This window comes from Schistocerca gregaria, chromosome 3, assembly GCF_023897955.1.
Source record: "Schistocerca gregaria isolate iqSchGreg1 chromosome 3, iqSchGreg1.2, whole genome shotgun sequence".
NCBI lineage: Eukaryota > Metazoa > Arthropoda > Insecta > Orthoptera > Acrididae > Schistocerca > Schistocerca gregaria.
The window spans coordinates 730,105,108-730,130,472 of NC_064922.1; the positions used below are offsets into that span (position 1 = coordinate 730,105,108).

The window sequence follows — 25,365 nt, forward strand, 5'->3', positions numbered from 1 at the left end:
ACCACTAGCTCTGCCGGCCGGTGCGGCCGAGCGGTTCTAGGCGCTTCAGTCTGGAACCGCGCGACCGCTACGGTCTCAGGTTCGAATTCTGCCTCGGGCATGGATCTGTGTGATGTCCTTAAGTAAGTTAGGTTTAAGTAGTTCTAAGTTCTAGGGCACTGATGACCTCAGATGTTCAGTCCCATAGTGCTCAGAGCCATTTGAACCATTTTGTACCACTGGTTTTGCCAGACTTTGCTGCCATCTTTAGTTGTTAAAAAATCTTTTATCTTATGAATGGTGTTGAAACTCACGCCAATTTTCATGTGGATAAAAATCAGCTCATTATGAAATTTTTATAGCAATTAAATATCTGAACACATAGATCACCTGAAAGTATAAATTTTGTATCTACTGTGCTGTCACCAAAAGGCAGAAGGAGATGCGTGGACTTAGGGGAGCACATGCTCGGTTAACACCCTCTGGCGACAGTGGTCTTGCAGCGGTAACAAGTGCTATTGTTTCGTTTACGTACCTCACAGTTTCTAACAGTGAGTTTAATAACTGATATTGATTGGAATTTGTTTATAATTCAGTTCATTCTGATCAAAGTAATTACTTCCTGTCGTACACTGCGGCATTTTGTATTTTAAAAAATAATGATAAAGCTGTTTTCACGTTCTGGGTTATCCAGTATTTAAATACATTTCTTCAAGGTAATACGGCTTTTGTTAAAGCCCAGAAGCTTTCCACTCCACCCCCAAGTTTCTTGCCATTTCAGATCGGACCCAGTGGGAATCCCGAAAATGTGTCGCGTAAGTGTTCTATAGGCGATTTCCTTTATAGATAAGCTACACTTTCCTAAGGCTCCCCCGATAAACCGAAGTCGACCATGCTCCTTCACTACTACCTTCCTTACATGCTCATTCCTTTTCAGATCGCTTTGCAACGTTACGCCTAGATTTTTAAACTGTGTGCCTGTGTTAAGCAGCGCAATACTAATGTTGTATTTAAACAGTGCGGATTTGCTTTTGCTACACATTTGAGTTATTATATATATTTCTACATTTAGAGCAAGCTCCCATTCATCACACCAAGTATAAATTTTGCCTAAATTTCCTGTATCCTCCTACGGTCGTTCAATGACGACTCCCTCCGATACACTACAGCGTTGTCAGCAAAGAGCCGCAGATTACTGCTTGCCATATCCTTCAGGTCATTCGTGTACATACAGTATATAAGTGGTCGTGTCACAATTCCCCACGGCACTCCTAACGGTAAAATTTTTTTCTGTTGAACATTCATCGTCGAAGACAACGTATTGCGTCCAATGACTTAAAAAACTTGCGAGCAACTCACATACATGGGAACGTGATCCACATGTTCGGTCGTAACTGTCTGCACTGGTGTACCGTGTCAAATGCTTTTCTGAAATGTAGGAATATTTACTGCGCCTGTTGCCCTGCATCCATGGTTCGTAGGATATGATGTGAGCGAAGGGCAAGTTGAGTTTCGTACAAGAGATGGTTTATTAGTTACTGCTGATTTGTGAAAAGAAGCTTTTATGCCTCAACGAAATTTATTATATTAGAACTGAAATATGTTCTGAAATTCGGCCTTCTAACCACAAATGAAGCGCTCTCCTTCTAGTCTTTTCTGAAGTAATTGCATTATATGGTAAAAATTCCTTCGGTTTACGTTGACAGGACATCGTTATTGAACAGGGTCTGGTTGCTGTCCAAACGGCTTAATTTGTCTTTAGGCCAGCAGCAAGGTAGGTTCCCAGACAGTTGTAGACATTTCCCGCACACAGTATGTAGCTTGTTACGTTCAAGCACCCGAAAGCCTGTAGCTGTCGTGGTTGTTGAAATTACCCTCAGCCATATCCTAAAGACTTCTAGTCTTAGTCGTGTAAATTTTGAATGCTTTAATAGATAATATGTTTTTTATTAAAATATGTTTCTCAATGATGCTATGTTCCACCGGAGATAGAAAAAAAATATTTTGAAGTGTCTGGGAATTTATTTATATTTTCAGCCCTGGGTTTACTGTGCTCGGCAGAGCGGGTGCCGCGAGCGAGTGGTAGGGCTTGCATGTCAAAGAGGCAGCGGATTCTCGGAAATTGATCAGCCCGGGGCCACATCTCTGTTGCAGGTGAGCTACCGTGCGCAGCAAGCACTCTCTGATGATCTAATTCGCTTGAGGCTGCATTGTGCTACTGCGTGTGCATTCTGTAACCAGCGGATCCAGCGGTACGAGATCTGCTTTGTAACACTCGAGCACATCTTATTCCAACCTATACCATCGCCTTTATGCCTTGTCGTATAACAGATACGCCAGGAACTCTGCAACCCTCACCAAGTCGGGGGCAAATTTCCAATGTATATGCCTCGGGCCAGTCTTCAATTCACGCACAACACCTGGCGCTGTAATCCAGTCAGTGAAGGAAATACAGAGGAAGCATTGGTGTAGCTGAAAACTTTTGTACAATGGCAGAAGGAAGTGTCACAGGCACATAATAAAACTCTTGCCGATGGGGTATGGGCGTTGGGGTGGGGCATCCTGGGGGACGGGGAATTTAAAAGCAACTTTTTTCATGTTTTTCTTGAACACCTCGAAAATCGTGGCTTCTAGAAAAAATGTTTCCGTGTACAATAATAAATTACAGTGAGTTCCTACAAAAAACGTGCTATTTCATTTTTTTTCTCTAGCATTTATATTTTCCGCTTCATTGCGAAAGGAAAAATTTCACATCTTCAAAAATATTTTTTTAACTACAATATTTTGAACGTAAGTGCTATACAGCAACAGTTACAGAACAGAAGGAAGAAAAGTCACCGAACCAGTTGCAATAAATGGTGGTTTTCAAGTAATTTTGACCACGGTTTTGACGACTTCTTCAGAAGGAAAAATCTGCATAGAGTGAGATAGCTTATAATGAAAACGCCAAGACCCAGTATTATGTGTCCACCAGAAGGTACTCTCTACAGCAAGTATAGGAATATCACAAGCAACATGGTACATATATCTACATAGGGCGAGTAGTACTCATTAAATTAAGATTAGCAATTAATGCAGTACAGACTTCCTCCACATGACATGTATCAGCAACGGTCTGTATGTCTATACTAAAATATTAAGGCCTCTAGAATAAAGGTCTTGCAACATCAGTAAATACAAACACAAAATAACAGACCATGTTAACTACTAAATGCCGACTGAGGGAGAATGGACAGTTTGGATACCAGGAAAAACAACGCTTGAGGAAAAAATGGTTCAAATGGCTCTGACCACTATGGGACTTAACATCTGAGGTCATCAGTCGCCTAGAACTTAGAACTATTTAAACCTAACCAACCTAAGGATATCACACACATCCATGCCCGAGGCATGATTCGAACCTGCAACCGTAGCGGTCACGCGATTCCAGACTAAAGCGCATAGAACCGCTCGGCCACAATGGCCGGCAACGCCTGAGGAGCATGGGCCAATAAACGTGTACGCTTCATGGTGTAAACAGCGAATAAGCGTAAGCACATTGAAATTTCTAACAGAAATATACCATGCAAATCAACAAGCAGAGAATAAGATGTTGAAAAAGACAAATACATATAATATACTGGCGTAAGTTCGGATCGTTATAGGACTGTCTGTACATTATCATACGAAAATAGTGATGTCTATGCATAAGTGCGTTATTACAAGTATAATGACAGTAATGAAATTAACACCACCTCCAGTACATCATCATAGGGAAAGGAAACTCCCAGTGCATAAGCACGCTATTAAACACAATGACAATAAAAATTTCTAGGTCCGTGAATAGTGGCAGACGTAACAAAAGTGGGTGGCATCAATCTCATAGGACAAATGAAACATAGTATGCACAAAAACTGTATAATAGAAATTTTGAGGCAGTGAACCACTCGAAAAGGTTATCAGCGGTCGTATGAAGATTGTTTCGCAAACAGTATTGCTGCTGGCCGTTTAGTAAAATCCCATCTTTGTGCTCAAGATGTTTGAAGATCTGTAATTCTTCCCGAAGGTCCATCTGGAGCCCTTTGATTTCTCTGTTAAGAATAACTGTCTTCCAAATTTCTTGGAGTGTGGTTGGCAATCAGTAGTTGTTAAGCAAACGTAGTGTTACGTATTATTTCCTTTCTTTCCAAACAGATGCTCTTTGTATCTTGTCCCCACAGTTCTTCCTGTCTGGCCAATGTAATGGCATGGGCAGTTATTGCAGATTGCTTTATAGACATCTGAACTGGAAAATGAGTCACCAGTATTTCCCACAGTGTACCCAAGTCTTCTCTGGAAACTATTGTATTTAGAGAAAGAGACATCACAGTTATTTTTATTGATTAGAAGACAGAAACACAAGTGATAAAAAGAAGTAAGTTCTCTAATATCCAACAAACTGTTCAATGAACAATAAAACTGTCTCTGATTTTACATCAACCACTGCATTACTATTTTCGATGACAACTGTAACTACAAATCAGTGACGGTAATTCACGGAGGCGATCGACTGTGTTCAACAGCGCTTTTATCTTCTCTGGCCCTTCCGGGGCGACGTCCTGGAGCGTGTGGTGGCACACGTCCGTTTCTGGATCGCCCGCGGCAGTAAAACAGGGCCATCAGTCCCCGGAGAACTCTGGGCGGGAAATACGACGGGCCGTCATCCCGCCGCAGCCGGAATAACTCGGCGCCATCACTATTTGATGTGTCACCTGGGATTAGTTGCGCCGCACCGCGTCCGTCTTATAAAGTTGCCGGTCGTAAAGGCGGCGCGACGTGAGCCGATTATGGGAGAAGCGTCAAATCGCTTCACCGTTAATGTAGAGCGAACCCATAAGCAGTTGCGGAAGCAGCAGTGCACTCTGACGGCAGGCAGGCGAGGCTAAGAGGGCGTCGATGTGCCTTCCCCGAGCCGCGCTGACAGACAACCGGGAGGGCTCCCAGCGCTACTTATGACCCACCCAGCTTATCAGTAGACCGCCTACCTAGTGGCGATTTACAAGGCGTCTCAAATTACGGACATACCACGCTGCACCGGGCGCGAGCATTCTGTGATTCATACTCTGCTGAATCATTCGTGGAAGTGCAAGTCTGACATGCACGAACGGAGTTTTAGTGGTCAGGCTCCAGTCCCTACAAATCGCCTGACTACACTGCTCATATAGTTACCTATCGCGTATTCCAACTCTCCCACTCCCCCATAGACGTCAATTGAATTTCCATTTAGAGTGGTGTCGGAGAGCTTCCCATAAACTTCCAGTCATCGAAATACTACACTTAAATTTAAAGGCGGTGCTACTCCTTCTCTATTAAGGCTGAGTCAGAAGGGAGTATACAGATTTGCAATGATATAGAAATTCATTGAGATAATTTACACAATCTGTAGATGTGTCATTTTGTAGCAAACAATCTCAAGTTTGATTCAGATAGTACATAAGTACCCCATTCTGACACCAGGAACGCCAGCGCAATGCACTTTTAAAATGGCGACCCAGCCGGAGTGGCCAAGCGGTTCTAGACGCTTCAGTGTGGAACCGCTACAGTCTCAGGTTCGAATCCTGCCTAAGGCATGGATGTGTGTGGTGTCCTTAGGTTAGTTAGGTTTAAGTAGTTCTAAGTTCTAGGGGACAGATGTTAACTCCCATAGTGCTCAGAGCCATTTTTTTTTTGGTTAAAATGGCGACTTCCACTGGTGAGGAGCGTGCTCGCAATGTGTCTTTGGGTTTCAGGAAGCGAACACTGTAACAACTGTTCAGCGTCAGTTTCGCACCTAAGGCGCTAAAGAACCTCGAAGCAGGCGTAAATTTACTCTTGGTACAAGAACTTCATTGAGACGGGTTGTTCGCTGGGACGAATTGAATGCTTATGGCTCTTTCTTCTTCATGGAGAAAACTATTACTGGTGTATGGTTGAAAACTTTTTAATTCCACAAACCGACGAAGATAACCGTGACGGAACGGTTTATTACCAGCAAGATGGTTCACCATCCCATTTCCTTGCGTTACGTCGAGATTTCCTCGATAATCGCTGACCAGGTCAGTGGATTGGCCGTGAAATGCAAATCGTCCGACCTGGCTCTCCAGACTAGAGGCAACTGGATTTCTTTCTCTGTGGTTTTATTAAAGGTCATGTGTATGTTGCTCCGCTACCAAACAATTTAGCCGACCTGAAAAAAAAGAATCTACGCTTCCCTTTCACAAGCTACTCTCAATCTGCTGCAACGAATGTGGGAAGCAATTGATCCGCACACAGATGGTAGTCACATCGAAACAAAATAACACTTGACAGTTTTATGTGTAACCCGAGTTTGTTAACTACAAAATGACACACATACCCATTCTATAAGTTAACTCAATAAATTTCTGTGCTATTCTAACGCTGTAAAGTCGTTTTTGACTCACCCTGTATTTTTTACTACAGCTAAACGGACTGGACGCCGTGTCATCCTCAGTCCACGCATGTCACCGAACGTATGTCAGTTTCCGAGACCGGAGCCAGTACTTCTCAATCCAGCAGCTCCTCCGTTTGTCTCACAACGGCTCAGTGCACCTCGCTAGCCAACAGCGCTCGGCACACTGGATGGTCAACCATCCAAATGCCATCCCAGCCCGACAGCACTTAACTTCGGTGATCTGACGGGAACCCGTGTTATTTCTGCGGCATGGCCATTGGCGACTCACCAATAAATAGGACACATTTTCCTAACAATTGATAACTTGGCTGAACCCTTTACTTTAGATTGTATTTTCACTGATTAGAATCTTTTCCACTTGGGGGGGGGGGGTGTACAGAAAGAAGTCACTGGATGCCAAGTGTGATTACGTGGGCCGGGGGAAGGGAGGGGTTAGGGGGGTGGTACTAGAGAGGCTGGGAAGAGAAGCAAAATTTAATAATCTAAACAAGCAGTATTTGTGATTAACTTGAACTACGGTGTTATCCTAAAGAGCACAACCCGCTGGCACCACATCACGCTACTTAAATCTAACTCCATATCGCCTTGCTAAATAACAGAATTTCGCCTTTTTCAGTGGTAGTGAAACCACAAGTTTCCACTGCTAGCTTTCTTCTTTTGTCACAGTTTCATAATCATACACCCAGAGCTCGTCCATGGTGACCAAACGTCTAAGAAGGTTTCTCAATTGGCCTGACACAGCTGCTACATTTACGTTGATGCCTCTGTCGGGGACGAGTTTTTTGAAAAGATGTTAACAGGTGGTTAACCCTCCGAGTGCCCGCTTTCGTCATGCTCAAAATATCTTGCAAACTTATCTGTAGCTGATTTTCACTCTTACCGCCATCGTCTCGAATGTGCTATGCTGGTCTTCGAGCACAAGGCCCCTATCATGAGATAATGTCCCACAGATGCCCTGCCACTTACATTTTCAACTTCCAAACTTTTTATCTGCATCACCTGACCACTATAACATAAGACAGTGCATTCTTGCCACATTCCACACTCTTCACAACTCCAAATTGACTACTGGGTTAGCCGGTTGGAGTAGCAGAGCAATCTGTGCGAATCACAGTCTGAATTTATTGTACTTACTTGTTCTTCTGTAGCCCTCCACAAGTGACAGAGTAAAATACGAAATCCGTCGCAGGAAGGTTCAAATGGTTAAAATGGCTCTGAGCATTATGGGACTTAACTTCTGAGATCATCAGTCCCTTAGAACTTAGAACTATTTAAACCTAACTAACCTAAGGACATCGCTCACATCCAGGCCCGAGGCAGGATTTGAAGCTATGACCGTAGCAGTCGCGCGGTTCCAAACTGTAGCGCCTAGAACGGCTCGGCCACTCCCGCCGGCGTCCCTGGACTTTCATCGATAACTCTTCAAGGTATTGTAAGACACAAGTTGCTTTTCCTACCACGCTTTTTTTAAACAAAAAATAGCGAAATAAAGTACTTATGGACACTTACTGTAAAATTGTAACAGTTGCACCTCGTAGAAAAAGGCAAATATTTGTGCCGTTGGTACCGGTAAGACAGCTTGTAAATCATAAACAGCTAGTTGTATCTTCTTATATTGACCCAATTAGTTACCCAAGTTTTCTTCTATGAGACTCAATCCTTTTTCTTCCTGATGTTCTTGAAACGCTTCTTGTACTTTTGCCTTATCTTCATCTGTAGCGCTTTTGTAAGCTTCACAATGGCCGCACTGATCCTTCTTTGGAACAAAAAATCCTGTGATAAATTCGATATTGAATATATGCCCTTAGGCGTCATAATTCGCAGCTGGCAGGTTAGCTGAAGATCACTCTGAAGAGTAATTTCTGTGCTTTTCTGCGATGGACAGGCCCCCATCCATTAAATACTCTTTGTGTCATTTCTTACATAGTGACTCTCAGTACGAGGAACTGAGTTTAGTGTGATTCCTAACTGACTCCAAGATTCCTGGATCAGTCCTACGGTGTTTTCCATGTTGTCCCCTTTTGTCCACAGGTCGCATCCTAGTCCCAGTCTTCTTCGCTTCGATAACAGTACGGATTTGCCTTTCGGTTATCTCCAAAGTGTTTATCAGAAATGTTTTGCACACACGCATCTCCCCCTATCTTTCAACAATTAGAAAACGCAATTCGGTTTTCTAGGTTCTTGGGCAGTAACGCGTCGATATTTGAGAGCAAGCATTATAATGCATGTATTTAAAGAATCCCGTTGTCTTTGTAACGATCCCACTGCCCAGTATTTCGTGAACAGCTGACATCTATACTCATCTGTTGCTTTCTTTGTACATGAGAGGATACATTTATCAGTACAAGCAGCACCCATTTTTCGAGCCTTGACATTTTACCCATACGTGATGTATAACTTTTCCCACTGTTTCGCAACGTTTTGGTTTTACTCTGCCCAATTTGGTAACTTCTCGAATTCCTTTTGTAGACCTTTTACTCGGAGATTTTTCCTTATGGACGACTGATTTTTCACTTGAATTACATGATTCAGCGCTGCTTAATTGATGATAATTGTCACTTGAGCCACAAGATAAATCTCAACTGCTATCGAAAGTGCTGCTCGGCAAAGGGGATGTTACTGGCACCCTTTTCAGAACTGATTTTGTGGCGATTGTCCTTTCAACCGCATACATATTTGAAGCACCTGGCAATTGTGTTACCCTGGAATTACGGTTTGATGATGATACCTGTAGCTCCACCTTGCTCACTTGTTTGTCTATTATTTCACAGTGTGGGCTTGCTAGTTAATGCTCTATACTGTTCACCCGTACTTGTGGTTCACTTATCATGGAACTGTTTAATTCCCTTGTCCCTTTGTTGTCCTCCGCTAAAAATTGAAGAGCAAGTCGCATAATCTTCTTTGCTCGATCGCTCATTTTTACCCCTATAAAACGGAAATTAAATCGACCTGAACGTATTAAAAAACCATTTTGTCCAAATCAGCAATGACACGAAGGATAATTATGACAAAAACGTTGGTTAAAAGTTAAGGAAACAATGATGCTATGTACAACTACGATGCCAAAGTTAAACATCGGGAAAACAATGACAAAATATACACTTACGTCGTTATTGCACCAAGGACATTAGTTGAAATGATTCTTAATCCGCAGTATTCATAACATGTGTCGTTATTTTACAGGATAGGTTAATACACTCACCAAACTAAAACACGCAACAGACAATTACGACAATGTTCTTCCTAACCCAAGTCACAACAATCGATATTTCCACAAAAACGCAACTACACTCTAGCGACACTATGCATAAGTACAGTTCTGACGATATTTCACTGCATGCGCTACCTTTTTTTAGATGACTGGTGCAATAACATCGATTTGGGGAAACATGCAGTTCTGTTATTGTACTTCTGAAATAGCGAAATGACAAAATAAAAATTGTAGAAATATTTACGTAAAAACTATACCTCACCATGATGGAAAGTAATAACACCGATAAAACAACTTGAATCTGCTACAACATAAATGAACTCAGCCACGTATCACTTATAGGTATGCAGGAGATACCCTCTAAAGCTAAACAGATTATGCATCATCACATTCATAACAACTTAAACAATAGCAAGTGATGCAAATCCTAAGTGACGATTATTGAACTACATGAAAATCTTTAATTAGCTACAAACTACAGCGTGCACACAATTTATTCAACATGTAAACGGCATTAGAAATATTCGGATTTAGATTATGACGGGTTCGATGTGTCTGACGTTCTGGGCGATGACGTGGCGCAGACGAATAGCGACATTTTGCTGCACACGCTGAAGTGTCGGAGCATCGATGCCATCGATGACCACCTGAATGGCTGTTTAAGCTTAGCGATGGTTTTGGGGTTATTTCTGTATATCTTGTCTTTAATGTAGCCCACAAAAAGGAGTCGAATGTGTTCTGATCTGGAGAACATGGAGGCCAATCCAGGCCCATGCTAGTGGCCTCTGGGTACCCTGGAGCCAGAACTCTCCTACATGATGTCAAACACTCTCCTTCTTCAATGGAATCGAAATCCGTCTTGTATTAACCTCATCTTAACAAAATGAGGGTCACTTTGCATAATAGGAATGAAATCACTTTCCACAACCTTCACGTAGCGTTCGATAGTTACCGTGCCATCAACGACTACCGCACAGATTTTTCCGCGAGTAGACATTGAAGACATTGTACATCCAAAACTCACTCGTTGAGGTTGAAGAGGCTTCTTGATCTCAAAATACGGATTCTCAATCCCCAAAGTGCCCCAGTTTTCCTTATCAACAAACCCATCCAAATTAAAGTGGGCTTCGTCGCTAAACCAAACATGCATGTGCACACTAATTCCCATCATTGCCCGTGGCCAACCGCACAGTTTGAACGTCCTAACGCAAACCGTTCAGATATTATGACGATTTTTTTCATATGGTTCAGTAATTATCAACCTGTACGTGCCACGAAGGAATGCAAATAACAACAAATGCGATAACTTACCGAGAAAGAAAGAAATATTAGGTGGTCATTTTTATTAAAACATACCATAGTATTAGAAATGTTATTTTATTGGTAATAAAAAGAAAAGGTGAAAAATAAAATAAAATGACTTCTTACCGATAAATATAAAATACTCGCTAAGAAAAAAAATACCTCTATGATGGAATTATCAGACTGGGACGAAAGTCGGTAGATGCCATGTACATGTGCATTCAAACAATTGATTACAGTTTCAGGAAAAATGGACGATTAATTTAAGAGAAAGAGCATCACTAATTGAAAAAGTCATTAAGGCGTTGGTCCAACTCTGGCACCTATGCAAGCATTTTCCAATGATTACAGGAGCTATTGGATGTCCTCTAAGAGATATTGTCCCTAATTGTATCCAACTGGCGCAGTAGAGCGTCAAAACCCCAAGATGGTTGCAGAGCCCTACCCAGAATGCTCTCAATTGGACAGAGATCCGGCGGTCCAGCAGGCCAAGGTAGGGCTCAGCATGCATGAAGACGAACAGTAGAAAGTTTCACCAAGCCTGCCATTAACTTGATAGTATATTGTATAAGCCCAGCACTGCGTGTCATGGAGGTCAACTAAACGGAGTTGCAGAATACCGTTGACGTACTGTTGTAATGTAAGCCTTCGGCCTACGACAACCAACGGCACCCTAATATGAAGAAAAAAATGCCATACTAGACCATCACTCCTGGTTGGTGGACCATATGGCGGGCGACACTCAGATTGGTATCCAGCTCCTCTCCAGGGCGTATCGAGAAACGTCTTCACAGAATTGAATAAAATTGTCTTCAGTTATGAGTCCCACCTCGGCGTGACCCCAGATCACCAGCTAAGACATGTCTGGAGATGCCATGGACAGTAAGAAGATATCAATCTGAATGTCGCCCGCCATACGGCTCGACAACATCGGTAACGGAATATTGTGATATCTCTTTTCATTGTAGGATCTCTGGTTGTCATCAACGGCACCCTTACAGCACAGAGGTACTTCGACACAATTCTACGTTCCGTTTTGCTTCGTTTCACGGGAAGTCATTCTGGGGTTACATTTGAGCTAAATAATGTCCGCCAGCATGCGGGGGAGGTTCTACTACTTATGTTAGTCCTTTCTAAATCCAATCTTAGCGTGCAAGTTCACCGGATCTCTCCCCGCTTGAGAACGTTAGGAGCACTGTAAACAGGGCTGTCCAACCGTGTAGAGATTTTTACCATCTAACGCGCCAATTGGGCAGAATTTGGTACTAAATCCCTCAGGAAATTCGAAGACTCAATCAATAGAAAACCGAATAACTCATTGCACATGGGCCAGCGGCGGACTAACGCATTATTGATTTTCTCAATTTGAGAAGCCCTTTCTTTTGAAGAAATCATACATTTGTTTTAACTGTGATCAATAGCTTTTCTGTATGTGTCCACCACAGCTACCTATTTCCATCGCATTTGGATAATTTATCCGTGGTGTGTCTTTTTTTTCTATTTTGTCTTAGAGTGTAAGTTAGGGCGAAAGAAGATAGCTAAATGATACAGCGAATTGTTAAAAATCAAGTGCCTGCAACTTGTCACTTGCTCTTTAACAACATTTTCTGAACTGGTATGGAAAGACAGACATTGAAATATGTCCTACAAATAATTTAGGATGTAGGGCTCAAATGCTAATCCCAGATGAAGATTTTGGCACAAGAGAGGTGGGATGTGGGATACATCAAACCAGTCAGAAAACGGATTTTTTTTAAAAAAAGAAAAAGTGTAATGTTATATGATAGTTGTGGACAGATTACAGTCTGTGCCACTATAGTAGACGCGTACCAGTAAACAAAAAGACAAATAACGTAACTACTTAATATTGTCTTTATGGGTATCACTTTTGAACAGCCCTCACAATAAGTGTAGTTTTCAACCTTCTGACCAAATAAACTAATTGCCAAGTCATGCCTCTATAATCAACACCATATCTTCTTTTGGGTCGTCAGTTTTCTGATTGATTTGATAAGGGCCGTCACGACATTCTCTTCTGTGCAAACATCTTCAGGGCGGCATTTGTGTCCAACGGTCCCAATTATTTGGTGGATGTGCTACAATCTCTGCGTTCCCATATAGGAGGCGTGTTGTTTTTTAAGCAAGAACCGTTTTGAAATTAAAAAAAGATGTGCTAAGATATCTCAATAATTTTATTTTTACATGAAACCCTGTACCTTAATCTACTCCCTGACGCCATTAGAGACTGATTCATCCCTGTTTACGTTGTGTGTTGAGTGTTTCAGATGCTTCCGATATTCATGAGTTTCGCCGACTGTGAATTACGGGCTGTTATAAGATTTCTTAGTGCTAAAGGTCTAAAAACGATCGATATTCGTCGTGAGGTCTCTACAGTTTAAGGAGAAAACAATATGAGTGATGGAATGGTAAGAAAGTGGTTGAGAGCATTTAAAGATGGTCGCACAAATGTGCATGATGAACAACAGAGTGGGCGTCCTTTGGTCGTTAATGAAAGTTTGTTGCAGGAAGTGGACAATAAGTTGAGAGAAAACAAGACGCTTTACGATTTCCTCCTTGCTGGATGACTTTCCGAATGTTTCTCGCAGTGTTTTGTATGGGATTGTGACCGAGCACTTGAATTACCGAAAATTGTGCGCACGTTGGGTACCTAAAATGTCTACGGATATGCACAAAACCAAATGTTTAGACAGTGTATTGAATTTTCTTGGGCGGTACCACAACGACGGTGATGATTTCGTAAGCCAAACTGTTACGGGTGATGAAACATGGGTGGCCTACGTCACACCAGAATCAAAATAACAGTCCATGGAAGTTGAGCAACGGTATCGTTATGCTGCAAGACAATGGCCGTCCCCATGTGGCGAATCAGACCAAAGATCCCATCACATCTTTTGGGTGGGAAACTCTAGATCATCTGCCGTACAGCACCGATATTGCTCCCAGTGACTACCATCTGTTCCTGCACTTGAAGAAACACCTGGGTGGTCAGCGTCTTAAAGACGATAACGAGGTCAAACCAGTGGTGATGCAGTGGTTAACAAGTCAGGCGGCAGACTTCTATGAAGAGCGTATTCAAAAACTGGTACAACGTTATGACCAGTGCCTCAATATTGACGGAAATTATGTAAAAAAGTAGATTAAGGTACAGGCTTTCATGTAAAATTTAAATTATTGAGATACCTTAGCACATCTTTTTTTTCTAATTTAAAAACGGCACTTACTTTAAAAAATATGTGCGCCTCCCTCTAGTATCATGATAGCTACTCCCTGTTATCCGAACATGTATCCTCTATCAACCTGTCCCATGTCGGTGTCAATGTTTTCCACGCAATACTTGGTTCGCCGATTCTACGTAGAACTTCCTCATTCCTTATCAGCCACCTAATTTTCAACATCGTTCTGTAGACAACATCTCCAATGCTGCGATTCTCCTCTTTTCCGAGTTTCCAATATTCCTCGATTCACTTTCATACAGTGTTGTGCTTCAGACATACTTCCTTACAAGTTTATTCCTAAAAAATTTTCGTTACTAGAGGAATTATTTTGGGCAGAAAATCTCTGTTTGTGTGTGGCATTCGGCTTTTTGTGTCCTTGATCCGTTCATAACAAGGAATTTTGCTCCCCAGGTAACAGAATACTTTCATCGCTTCGATCTAGATGCGCCAATTTTGATGTTGAGTTTACCACAAATGTCATTTCTAATGACTCTTATTACTTTAGTGTTTCTTCGAATACTGACATTCAATCCACAATGTGTGCTCATTGAATTGTTCATTCTATTCAACAGAACCTGCAACTATTCCTTCCTTTCAGTGGTGTGACGGCAGCGACCTCCTGTATCTACATTTACCGATCTCTGCTTATCCGCCATTGTGCCGGCTGAGAGCGGCCATTACTCTCCTTGTCGGCCACCATTAATGGTACGCCGGCACGCAGCTAACGGCGCTAGTGCAGGCCCGTCAGTGTCTCAGCTATATTCTACTACAGGAACACATTTTATTTCACGCAGCTACCCTGACTGAAACTGGCATTTCAATACACGTAATGGAGATACATCTCATAAAATCAACATCATCTTTGCATGTGAATGTGAAAGACACACTGGACGAATTGCATAAAGGAAAGCTTCCGCAACTTAATGTTTAAATAGAACCATTTTATAGCACCCAAGGTTGCCTTTCAAATTTTTTCGAAATGTATTTAAATAAAATTAGATACTGAACTTATTTTGCATAGAGATGAGTTAAGAGCAATTGGAAATAAGAGAAAAGCTAGTCCATGTGACAAACACAGAATTACAGCACTTCAAGCCGACATTGGATACTATTATTACTGGATTCTAATGATGTAATACACGAAGACATATAATGACAATAAGAATGGTGGCGTAGGTCAATCGAGTCTATTTCACACACGGTTCTACAATCATAAAAGATCAAACGACGGTCAGATTAACTATGTGGACAGCTGGCGGCACTTCCACGGCATATATCTCAGTACACTAACCAAGTTCTACCAAAATCTAGACAAGAAGAGCAGATGACTAGGAGCGTCCCACACACTATACTAACAGACTACAACAGTGTCACCAAAACAATAACAAGCAGTGGAAGTGCAACTTGGGGAACACAGTTAAATACAAATGTTGCCTTCTAGATAAGTGGTCCACGACAAAACCAAGCAGTTGGCACAAGTTGGCGAATGCAGAATCAACCTGTTAGTGTTACCGACGTGGGAAAAAGAATCTAACACGACTATGACTCATTCAGGAAAATAGAACTAATGAAAAATGTGTTACAGCGTGAAGTAGTCAACAATCTGTCTAACTCCAGATAAAATTGATTTTCGACATGAAATTCTATGCACAAGGTCATTATGGACATGAAGTGTATAGTAAATATAGATGAAAATTTGCCGAACAGTGATAATTTCCGGTGCATGTTGCGAACATTAATTTTACAAGAGTGTTACTGAACTCATCATGATTAAAAGAAATAAATGCCTATTTAAATCGTAATGCAACGTACGCTAAACAATAAATGACAATATAGGAAGGAGTGCAATGGGCGCTAAACAAAGACCTAACGACGAAATGTAAAGGATGAATCCAATTTAAAAACGGATCAATGTGGCACTGCTATCCCCACTGCTTACGGCTATCGGTGGGCAGTATTTTTCTTTTTTTTTTTTGCGCAGTGGTTCCTAATCTGGTGGTAATTACCCCATGAAGGATAAAATTAGGTTTCCTAAGGGACAAAAAAAAATAGCCACGAACCTAAATAAGTGTTATTAGTATTAAACGCTCATTTTTGTATCACAGTTGCGTAAGACAGTAATACTGATTGTATAAGCAATCAATAATTGCCTTTTTCCTTTATACTGGAGAAACTGGAAGGAAAGTTAGCACACGATTCTAAGAACACGCGACAATCAACGACAATAGCCGATCCACCTTCGCTGTGCACTTAAAAGACTCCAGCCACAGAATACCTGATATAGAGGAATCATAACAGATATTACAAAAGTTACATAAAGGTAAAAATCTTGAATGTAATGCAATGAATTGAAATTTACGTCCATCAGAAAGACCAATCAGACAGTCATAAATGAACAATAATGACCTATGAAATGGAAAATTCCTAGACAGCTTTGCACCAGTTTCAAGACGAAGCATTTCGAAGCAATACAATGTTTTATTATCGCTAAACTGAATAATAAATATTACTGTAATTCAAAACATCACGCAGCTATAAAGTAGGCCATGACAGATTTTACTCAATTCTTATTGTTTTCCGTACTGATCGACTTCAGTATAAAATCTCTGTAACAATCATTCATAACTGTAGTGCTCTCACAATAACTGCATACATATTTACAAGTTACGTTAAAGATATATATGCACAGTCGTATTTACAGCAATGATGAACAGTAATTAAACATAATAGAGGACAAAGACATGTGTGGCTTCATTAACAAATTCATATAAAATAATTATAACAATCCTTGTGTAAGTATGTTAGAAACATCGACCTTGTATATAAGAACTTCGGAACAACTGTTCATAAGTAACAAGCTGCTAAATTAACCAAAAACAATTTCTAATTATTTTGTGACAATAACATGCAGTCATAGAAGCAAGGACGTACATGGCATAATATACGATTAAATAATTGTTCATTAAATAAGTTATCATCCTCCTAGTATATCTTCGGATACGACTTGTTCCTAAGAATTTTAAATTCATTAGTGGCAATAATGCACCCATTGTATAATACTCCCATCTCAGATACCTGAAAACGGCCTAAGGCCGAAATAATACAACAGTACTCCAAACAAAGGGAATGGCAGCTGAAGGTATCAAAAAATCATTCCAAAAAGAAATCTGTCGTTAACGTGTGACGCAAAGCGCTGCAAGCTACATTTGCGAAACGAGTATATGAACAACATGTTCCTTACATAGTCCACTTACTACAGATTTACTTTGTATAATATCATTATTAATAGCGAGACGCGAGGAACTGGCATCCTGAAGTACTGCAGTTTCTGTAAGTTAACAAGTCGAGCAGTCACGTCATTTGCGGAAAGCGTGCACAGTGCAGATGTGTTAACATGTCTTACATATTAAGTGTGATGCAAATGTCGCTAGGGAGAACAGTTGTGCAGAGCAAGCATGTTTTACAACAAGTATCTACCCTCAATGTGGATGGTTGAATCCCATGCCTGAAAAGGAGTTGCAGGTAGCATTCCCAGTGCAATGAGTATTGTTTCACCATTAAAAACATGTTGAAAAATAAGCAGAACCAATTGTCTACTCTACTCATTTGCAGAGCCCAGACTACAATGAACTAAGAAACAGCGAAATAGGCTAACGTTTATGACTTAAAAGTTTATAAATTTGACTTTCTATGCTTAATGTATTACAAAAATCACTTCTGAAAGAATTGTGAGAGTAGTATTTACATTTTGCAACGTTTAACTAACACTTACTTTAACGTCTAAAAAAAGAAAAAGAAAAAAAAAAAACGGGAAACGAGATACAATGAAAATTAGCACCGACACAAAGAATAATACCTTGTGTTTACTATTGCTCACCACTTATATAATGTAACACACATCAGTTACTGCATCCCCTGAATCTTAATTTTTTGCTTAGTTGTAATGGATCAGAAGGAACATTTTCAGGTTTTCGTCTATGGTTCTTGCTTAGAACAGTTTTGTACCTGCGAAAGCTCCTCTACGTCATTGGATGTCGCAGGAGCGTATACAAAGGCGGCGATGGCACTGCAGGCCAGATTTGATTCATTGTATCCCTTGTTATGGAATTTGGAGAAGATAAATTAGTTATCACAATGTAGGATATCCAGGATTCCGCTCGAGTACACTTCACAACTGGATGTCTATTTTATCAGGCACATGGTCACGATCTCGGCTCAATTCACTCTCCGCATTTTACACCATATTCAGGAAGTCAGGCAGTTGAGTACCAACGGCTTCTAGTCAGTAATGTGTTTTGATACTACCGACAATTTGACGTTGAAGTATGCCTTTATGCCAAGTATGCATTTTCTTGCCACAGGAGATTATTTTTTTTTTTTTTTTTTTTTCAAATCAGAGTGATTTGATTTCATCTCTTCAACAACTCCGTGTAATGTATGTGAAAGGCAAGTGACGTACACAATACTGGGGTAGAAATTCCAAAGTCCCTTCGCCGCTGTAGCTATGTATGAAGCATGATCTGTAACTAGCAGTAACACATTGTTAATGTTCACACCATCCAACCACAGTAGTTTCGTAGCGTTCTCAAGTAAAATTCTACTTTCAAATTGTTTAATCTCTCATGAGCTTTACAGGGTTAAATGACCATATCTCCAGGCCCGTCAGTTTTTAGAATACCTAAAACTGTACCTTCACAATAGTTTACAAAACAGTAGTTCCTCGTCAGTATTGACGCACTACGCTCCAGAACTACGAACGGAACCTATAAACTTCATCCGAGTTTATATTAAAACTTAAGTATGTGACCAAGTGTGCTACGTTTATTTCGTCAGAAGGTACCTCGTTTTGCTTCGAGAGCGTGTTGTAGATCCGAAACAACCATAAACTACGCCACCCAACTGAATAGAGTGTTACATTGCTTTTCCGCTGTAGTTATGTTCAGCTGTGCGCCACTTGTTTCTATACAGTTGTAAGTTGGCACTGAGGCAGAGATGACCTCATAGGAACGTACCGAAGTCCTGTTAGCTTCTAAAAGTGTAGAACTGACGACTGTTGATAAGATACCAGTGCAATTCTTCTGGCAGCTGCAGTACAAGTCATGAAACGAGTCAGTGCAATACAGATCATTCCGCTGTTTTTTACATATGCAACCCACTGAGAGCCCGGTCTTCCTGCACTAAGTTCACAACCACGCATTCTTTAGCTTACCACATAGCCTCGAGCTACATATTCAACATAAAGACTTCTGGAAATATTATAAAGTTGTTTTTAATGACAAATTTAAGCACATCCGTTTCTGCAGGTAATCAGACGAGTTGTATAGCTTCAAGTTTGTTTTTTTTTTTTTTTTTTTTTTTTTTTTTTTTTTAAATAGCCAACCAAGTGTGGTTTTACAATAGCCAATGAATCCTTGATCCTGATAGTCTTCTCACCAAATCAAGCTATTCACAGGCACTTTTCACGTTTTTAGTGTCCTGACACTAACTGCATTCCTTGTAGCTAGTGAGCCAATTGCTGAAAAATTTGTCAGTGCAGGAATTAGAAATGGAATTATTCCCCCAGATGTATTAGGTAATCCTAGGAATTTCAGTCGTTTCTCTTGTTCTTCTTCTCTTTGTAATCCTTCTTCCTGTACTTTTAGCTTCTGACAGCGCTGAATGGATGCAGTTTTTCTATGTAAGGTTGAGCCAGGTGGTAGTGGAGTGCATTAGCTGGCAGCTTCGGCTGCCTGTAATTTTCTCGTTCCATGGTCTGGCAACAGCAAGTCAGCACTGGGATGGGCAATCTCGATCATGCGCCTCCCTCGTGTGCTGATGAGGTAACAGCGCCTAGGCGATGCTGACTAGGCCACACTTCAGAACATTGCATGACGCCCCCATGGGTTTCTTGGCTTCTGACCAATCAGGGTGGAGGAAGCCGCGTGGTGGTGCTGGATGTACCCTGCTGCTCATCGGCGAGACGCTCTCTCTGCCACGTGCCCTGTAGCTGCGAACACCACCTATCTGTCCCGGTGCTGCAGAGCTGTGGACTTTGTCCCTGTAGCCGAAATGCCGTTCGGACTTGTCTGAATGGCAGACTCATCTATTCATTAACTTCGCCCAGATTTGGTGCGAACTGTGCGTCGCCTACCACTACGCTTTGGCTCACCGTCGCCTCTCTAAGCCTGACTCACGTTGCACATTTGAACGTATTTTCTGCCGATACATGGCCTCGTCTCAAAAATTGTCCAAATGATTTATTTCTGCCAACCGCCTTAGCTGCGACAGCGATCGTGACCATTTACATAACCCTAAGTTTTCTCTTTGTTGTTCAAGTGTATGATGAATGGCATTCGTAACGTTTCGGAAATTTACCCCAAACCCAATGTAAGTTTGGATTGCTTTGTTTTATCGACAGCCTATACAAGGGTATCTTTTTCACATATATCTCTAGCCTTATCAGCTAACTTTCGATCTGCTGAATGATAATCTGCCAAACCTTTATTTGTAGCGCATGCAGTATTGTGTTCCCTGCATTCCTTGTCCAAGAGATTAATCCTCTTACCTCCACACGCTAGCTGTTTTTCCTGGGCCACAGTGTATGTATGTAGGGAAAGGCTAGCCCACTTATAACGTATGTAGCATACTGCCACCCTCACTGATAAACATTCTCCAGCTCATCTTATGCCACTGTATGGAGTGAGGTTTGTGCACTCAGTTCATCCAACGGTTGAAACCAGGCCATGTAAGTGGTTGGTTAGTTCGTAGCGTTTCTTTTACGGGTATTGGTATTCCAGTTGCTATGGATTTATTTGTGGACTATCATTTTCTTTTGTAGTTCACTGTTACTATTTAACATATTGTCATTTTGTCATTTGGAGATAGTAAGCGGAGATTTGGATGCCAGAAAATGTGGAATGGAGCAATCGAAATATTTCCTACACGTTCTTCTGTTTTAAGGAAAATCATCCTGACATTAGTGATTGTCCATATTTAGGAAGACTTTCAGGGTTTTGTGAAGATCGTTTAAATACATTAATCGACAATGAATAGTACAGGAGAGAATATTTTTGATCACTAAAATCTCGGTTATATTTATCAGTTGTGCCTATTAAAATTATGGAAAAATGCTTCGAACTTATGGATCAACCCAATAACTGGATTCCTGTTACCTGGACATCTTATGATACTCTTTGAGATATACATCCAGCTCAGAGCTTTTCTGTAATTTTATATAGGAAACGCTCCTAGTAGATTCCGCACCTTCGTCGTCCTTTAAGGTATAGACGCTCATGATCGTTCTCAGCTCTTTGGAAACTGTAAACATATTTCTTGACCAATTCAGTGGGTACTGATCGTCGAACAACACCTAAATTAAATTTCTATTTGCATGTACCCACCATTTAGTAGGTTTGTGCACTACATTTCGAAGCTTATATAAATGAACATCATTAGCTTTCATTTATTTGTCGGACTGTATCCAACCATTCGTATGATCCTTAATTAGAGTGAATAAAATACTTTTAGATTTTTTTGTAAGCATTAAATACGCTGAACGTCAAGTAACTCCTTTGACTGTGCGTACACTGCAGACATTGTACACAAGCCACATTCTATTACTTGCCTGTGAGTCGGCTTCATGCTTCAGCCATCCAGTTAAGATCACATATCTGTTATTCTGTTTAAATGTGTACACTTTTTCATGAATGTGTCCTACTGTTGCACCTTCCTAGCCTGCTGCTCCAACATTATTAACGTATGTCTTGTTGAGTTCAATTATCTATTTATCGTCCTGTTCCATGGTTAAATGATATTGTACTAGCTGTTCTTCACCAGATCTCTGCTGATTCATCTGGTTCGGAGCGAGCTTCAGTCTAGCACAGAGGCATTTTATGATTTTTAAAATGATGTTATAGGTAAAGGGCTCTTCCGGTTCATCTGATTCGACGTGTGTTCCAGTCTAGCATAGAGATGTTTCATGGTTTTTAGTATGCTGTAAAACTGCAGACATTGTACACAAGCCACATTCTATTACTTGCCTGTGAGTCGGCTTCATGCTTCAGCCATCCAGTTAAGATCACATCTCTGTGTATTCTGTTTAAATGTGTACACTTTTTCATGAATGTGTCCTACTGTTGCACCTTCCTAGCCTGCTGCTCCAACATTATTAACGTATGTCTTGTTGAGTTCAATTATCTATTTATCGTCCTGTTCCATGGTTAAATGATATTGTACTAGCTGTTCTTCACCAGTTCTCTGCTGATTCATCTGGTTCGGAGCGAGCTTCAGTCTAGCACAGAGGCATTTTATGATTTTTAAAATGATGTTATAGGTAAAGGGCTCTTCCGGTTCATCTGATTCGACGTGTGTTCCAGTCTAGCATAGAGATGTTTCATGGTTTTTAGTATGCTGTAAAAGGATAAATTTCAAATTAGTAACAATTCTTCATCTACATTTAGAATTACGAAAGCTGTGACTATAATTCTAGCTTTTTTCCCTACACAGATAATCTGACGATGCCCCATGAGGGTGATATCCATTATTAATAAAAGAATAAACTTCAACCAAGATTGTCCTTAATTAGAACTCACAGTAGCTCCCAAGTTTCTTAAGTTTGCGGCGACTACTCAGACCTATATTCACGAGTTGTTAATTATTTATTTGTCAAATACAGTTCCCATTCGCAGTAAGAACGCTGTTACTACATTGATTGTCTGATTACTGATCAAGAGAATCACTTTTTAGCACACATTATATACTTCGTGACATGGAATTGTTTGTTTTGTGAATTTATAGTGTAAAAATTGTTTTCCTTGGTCAGGTTACATTTCAAACTGTTATTTAATAAGGAGCGATCGAAAAATTTTCGTTTGATGGCATTGCTGCAGCCACGACTCCAATGCGAGTATATAAGCAATGGCATGTAGAAAAGGGAGGAGTGTGGCCTTTGAACGGAGGCTTTTTGATCTGTCAATATATAATTTGTAAAATATGAATGTAAAGTAAAAACGCTCATGACAATTTTGAAAGAAATAACCATCATATCTCTATAGTATATGAGCCATAGACCCCAAAAAATGCATTACAACGATGAAGGAAACATATGTATAAATAAACATTATACACTCCTGGAAATGGAAAAAAGAACACATTGACACCGGTGTGTCAGACCCACCATACTTGCTCCGGACACTGCGAGAGGGCTGTACAAGCAATGATCACACGCACGGCACAGCGGACACACCAGGAACCGCGGTGTTGGCCGTCGAATGGCGCTAGCTGCACAGCATTTGTGCATCGCCGCCGTCAGTGTCAGCCAGTTTGCCGTGGCATACGGAGCTCCATCGCAGGCTTTAACACTGGTAGCATGCCGCGACAGCGTGGACGTGAACCGTATGTGCAGTTGACGGACTTTGAGCGAGGGCGTATAGTGGGCATGCGGGAGGCCGGGTGGACGTACCGCCGAATTGCTCAACACGTGGGGCGTGAGGTCTCCACAGTACATCGATGTTGTCGCCAGTGGTCGGCGGAAGGTGCACGTGCCTGTCGACCTGGGACCGGACGGCAGCGACGCACGGATGCACGCCAAGACCGTAGGATCCTATGCAGTGCCGTAGGGGACCGCACCGCCACTTCCCAGCAAATTAGGGACACTGTTGCTCCTGCGGTATCGGTGAGGACCATTCGCAACCGTCTCCTTGAAGCTGGGCTACGGTCCCGCACACCGTTAGGCCGTCTTCCGCTCACGCCCCAACATCGTGCAGCCCGCCTCCAGTGGTGTCGCGACAGGCGTGAATGGAGGGACGAATGGAGACATGTCGTCTTCAGCGATGAGAGTCGCTTCTGCCTTGGTGCCAATGATGGTCGTATGCGTGGTTGGCGCAGTGCAGGTGAGCGCCACAATCAGGACTGCATACGACCGGGGCACACACGGCCAACACCCGGCATCATGGTGTGGGGAACGATCTCCTACACTGGCCGTATACCTCTGGTGATCGTCGAGGGGACACTGAATAGTGCACGGTACATCCAAACCGTCATCGAACCCATCGTTATACTATTCCTAGACCGGCTAGGGAACTTGCTGTTCCAACAGGACAATGCACGTCCGCATGTATCCCGTGCCACCCAACGTGCTCTACAAGGTGTAAGTCAACTACCCTGGCCAGCAAGATCTCCGGATCTGTCCCCCATTGAGCATGTTTGGGACTGGATGAAGCGTCGTCTCACGAGGTCTGCCCGTCCAGCACGAACGCTGGTCCAACTGAGGGGCCAGGTGGAAATGGCATGGCAAGCCATTCCACAGGACTGCATCCAGCATCTCTACGATCGTCTCCATGGGAGAATAGCAGCCTGCATTGCTGCGAAAGGTGGATATACACTGTACTAGTGCCGACATTGCGCATGCTCTGTTGCCTGTGTCTATGTGCCTGTGGTTCTGTCAGTGTGATCATGTGATGTATCTGACCCCAGGAATGTGTCAATAAAGTTTCCCCTTCCTGGGACAATGAATTCGCGGGGTTCTTATTTCAATTTCCAGGAGTGTACATCTCAGCAAATTCTTATTCGGTTACTATAGGCTTGAGCAAGAGAGTACAATAAAGGCTTTTAATGCTATGTTTACCTACGTTACGTCCCTATCCGTATAGGACACCGGCAACTGACAACACGTCGAAAAATGAGAAGTTGAACGTAAAAGATTTCAGTTTATTTTTACCTGAAAGACAAATATGTATTGACAAATACTGTAACGTATCACGTTACGGTGGAAATCAATTCCATGCTTCTTTCAGTTCATAGAGTATGGTGAAGTGGATCACGAGTGTAAGCTGTAACGAATCTCAAATGATAGATTTGACCCCAGTGTTTTGAAAAAAGATAACTGTTACAAATTAGTCGTAACCGCCAATAAAAACGCACAGATACTCTTTGAAAGAGATTCCCAACTGTTTTCACGTATCTTATGCTGCGTGATATGCAGTCCATGTAATAGAGGCATTTCACCTAGTAATCTATCAGAGTTACGCACTGGAAAGAAAATTAAGAAACTTAGCTACTACTTTGTCACCTGGCAGAATAGTGCTTCTGTTTTGTGGTGAACTTTAGAAACATTAATAAAATTCTTCATTTTGTTTCTTCCTTCTATTGAGGACAGTAACAGAGATTGCAGATTCCCATAAGTGCAAAACTGGTCTCAAAGAATGCGGGTTGATGCTGCTATATGCTGG

General features: G+C 41.6%; 1 pseudogene; it reads right to left on the bottom strand.

Moving 5' to 3' along the window:
• Positions 1–6,552: 6,552 nt before the first annotated feature.
• Positions 6,553–6,670, bottom strand: LOC126356739 (5S ribosomal RNA; annotated as a pseudogene).
• Positions 6,671–25,365: the final 18,695 nt, after the last annotated feature.